Below are 3,836 nucleotides of genomic sequence, written 5' to 3' on the forward strand. Positions count from 1 at the left end.
TTCAGAACCTGTTTCTGACAAGCATAGCCCCAGCTACTGACTCCAGTGCCACCCCAGAGAGTCCAGTAAACACTCAACACCTGCAAAGCATAAAGCATGTGGTCGTCTTCTAAGAAGAACACAGTTCCTTCTGCATAATGATGTCATTATTGTCCTCTGTGATCCCACCACCCTGACCACAGTCAATTGGTTAAAACAGTTGGAAACTATAGGCCACAGGCACCTGTTTGGGTAAATAAAGTTTTATTGAAACATAGCAACACTCATTGGTTTGTGTATTATCTACAGTTACTTTTGTGCTCCAATGATGGAACTGAGTCACTGTGACAGAAACTGCATGGCCTGCAAAGCCAAAAAGTTTTACTCTCTGGCCCTTTTCATTAAAATATGCTGACCCTTGGATTAAACAGTTGCCATTCAATGTAAATGTAATTGAAATGAAGGGTTCATAATAAAACTCAGCCATCTATAAGTTATCTTGAGGATAACCACCGTCATGCTATATTGGCTGACGACAAATTATTTCAGTCATCAGATTCTTTGTCTTTCCCTCTCTCTCTGAGAGAGATACAGGTTGAATCAAGGTTACTAGAACTACTGCTGGATCCAGAATGGAAGTGAAACACTGGTCTTGTTTTCCATGAGGCTTGCTCTATAGCCTAATCTTGGAAACACTGTATTATTCCCTATGCTTTCACACTTCCCTGCATTTTTATAAAATAAACTCTCATGACCTAAGGGTAGGAGAGTTAGGGGATTTCACTTCTCATGCCACTTCTGGTGGTGCCTGTCTAGTACAGTGTCTGCAAACATGAAGCCTGGACAGGAAAGAGTACCACGATGGATTAGTGATGTCTGCCATGGGTCATGGAAGGAGAGGAGAGAGCAATGTGTGATGTGTATTTAGAGCTAGGGCTTAAGTTAATCTTCTGTGCCTTCTCTTTGCAACCTAAGACTCTATCTTCTATGTCTACCTTATTACCACCTTCTCTCATCTTCCTTGGAAGTTAGATTTAAAATACATCATTCTGTTTGTGACTATGCACCATTGCGCCATTTTCTCCAGAGAGTTTCATATATAATCTTTATTTCCTCAGTCAAATAACAAACATCTCCTCAAACATGCTATTTCTCTTATTTTAAAAGACTCCTGGCCAGGCATGGTGGCTCACACTTGTAATCACAGCACTTTGGGAGGCCAAAGCGGGCAGATCACCTGAGATCAGGAGTTTGAGACCAGCATGGCCAACATGGCAAAAACCCATCACTACTACTAATACAAAAAATTAGCTGGGCCTAGTGGCACACATCCTGTAGTCCCAGCTACCTGGGAGCTGAGGCAGGAGAAACACTTGAGCCCTGGAGGCAGAGGTTGCAGTGAGCTGAGACTGCGCCACTGCACTCCAGCCTGGACAACCGAGCAAAATTCCATCTGGAAAAAAAAAAAAAAAAAAAAAAGACTCCAGCAGCAGGTGCCAAGCTGGGCACATAATACTCATTTAATGAATCCATGAAGCTTCTAATTTGGGGATTGAAGGTGCCAGCTTTCCTCTTAGAGCTCTGATTCTCCATTTATTCACATCAACTTTGAGGAAGACATTCCCTCTAGTTCATCTAAAAGTTTCCCTTAACAACTCAATCGTCTTTATTCTTGTGCAGGGCAATGGATATGCCATGCCCCACAAGTCCAGCTGGTTTGGCTGGGAGCCACCTGGCTGCAGAGTCACTGTCTGTCCGGGTGCAGTGACTATCCACGAGAAGTTGGACTTACCCTTTGTTTCCAAGTTCTCATCCTGACCCCTGCCTACTTCCTTCTTGGCTTCTCTCCACCTCTAAGCTTACCTCACTCTCCAAGGCCTCCTCCCACCCACTCTGTGACCTTTCTCTCTAAAATATGGCCTACAGAGAGTCTCTATATAACAAAAGCTCATTTGCTGGTGACAATCGTTCCAAGCCTTCCCAGGACTTTCCAGCCTCCAGATCTGAAGGTTATGTTAACTTAAACACCCACAGGTCTCTAACTCTTGGCCCCTACCTGTGGAATTGCAGACCCTCAGAATCATTTCCTACTCACCTGCTGTCACTTTCCCTAGTTACTGCTTAGATTGGCCAGGGATAGCCCTCATTTATTAAGTTTATTCATGATCTTCTTGGTACATGCTTTGTTTTTTTGAGACAGAGTCTTGCTCTATCACCCAGGCTGAAGTGCAGGGCCATGATCTCAGCTCACTGCAACCTCTGCTTACCGGGTTCAAGTGATTCTCGTACCTCAGTCCTGCAAGTAGCTGACACTACAGGCACCTGCCACCACACCTGGCTAATTTTTGTATTTTTAGTAGAGACGAGGTTTCACCATGTTGGCCACGCTGGTCTTAAACTCCTGACCTCAACTGATTTGCCCACCTCAGTCTCCCAAAGTGCTGGAATTACAGGTGTGAGCCATGGTGCATGCCTTTTGTCACCCAAGGCCCTAAAACAGAACTGCCTGGACCCCAGTCTTATACAAATCTCCATAACAAAAACTGCTTCTCATTTCTCCTCAACTCTCCTTCTACACAGGAGAAATGCAGTCGGCTCTCAGGAAGGTGGTCTAGCGCATGGTTAAGAGGACGACATTGCACTAGACAGGTGGATTTAAATTCAGATTTCCACTCTTTCCTGGCCACTCAGATGTTAACTAAACTCCCCATGCCTCAGTTTCCACATGCGTAAAGTGGAATATTAATACAGTAATCATTAACTTATAGAATTGTGTGGGCGTATTCATTTTCTAGGGTTCTTGCAAGAAATGGCCACACACTGGATAGTTTGAAATAATAGAAATCCATTAGCTCATTGTTCTGGATGCCAGAAGTGGGAAATTGAAGTGTCCAAAGGGCTAGTTTCTTCTGAAGGCTGGGAGGGAGGATCTGCTCCCGGCTCCTCTCTTACCTTCTGGTGGCTGACAGTAGTGACAGTGGTCCTTGTAACTCCGCGGTTTATAAACACATTACCCCAAACTCTGCCTCCATTTTCTTTTCTTTTTTTTTTTTTTTTTGCCTTGTTCCAGTCAGCGAAAGGGACACTTTATTGAGCCCCAGGGCCATGGGGCCCTTCGCGGAAGGAAGAGCCTTATTTGACCTTCTTCTTGGGGCACAAGTTGTTGGCGTGGCCACACTTCCTGCAGCAGTTGACAGCACAGGGGTGAGCAGGGCACTGGCACAGATCCCTGAGAGTAATATCTTGTTGCAGTTGTACTTCTGGGCAAGCCAGTGGAGGGAAGGCTCAATAATGCCACCTCACAGGCGCAGCACCAGGTGCAGGGTGGACTCTTCCTGGATGTTCTAGTCTGAGAGACTGCGGCCATCCTCCGGCTGTTTGCCCGCAAATATCAGACACTGCTGGTCAGGCAGGATGCCCTCCTTGTCTTGGATTTCGGCTTTGACATTCTCAGTGGTGTCAGTGGCCTCCACCTCAGGGGTGATGGTCTTGCCCATGAGGGTGTTCACAAAGATCTGCATCACTGAGTCTGCAGCTCGGCCGCCTCACTGAAGAGAAAGAGCGCCTCCATTTTCATATCACCTTCCTCCATGTGTAGCTCTCCTCGGTGTGCCTCTTACTAGGACTCTTGTCCCTCAGGGCCTACCCAGATAATCCAGTATGTTCTCCTCTTGAGACTCTTAACTATATTTACAAGACCTTTCTTTCTTAAAAAATTAAATTTATTTTTAATTTCCATAGGTTATTGGGAACAGGTGGTATTCGGTTACATGAGTAGGTTCTTTAGTGGTGATTTGTGAGATTTTGGTGCACGCATCACCCGAGCAAAAAAACTAAACCCAATTTGTAGCCTTTTA

General features: G+C 45.3%; 1 pseudogene; it reads right to left on the reverse strand.

Annotated features, from left to right (window-relative positions):
* Positions 1-3,111: 3,111 nt before the first annotated feature.
* Positions 3,112-3,527, reverse strand: LOC111542485 (annotated as a pseudogene).
* Between the last annotated feature and the right edge of the window lie 309 nt (positions 3,528-3,836).

The sequence above is a fragment of the Piliocolobus tephrosceles genome, chromosome 10 (genome assembly GCF_002776525.5).
Source record: "Piliocolobus tephrosceles isolate RC106 chromosome 10, ASM277652v3, whole genome shotgun sequence".
Lineage (NCBI taxonomy): Eukaryota > Metazoa > Chordata > Mammalia > Primates > Cercopithecidae > Piliocolobus > Piliocolobus tephrosceles.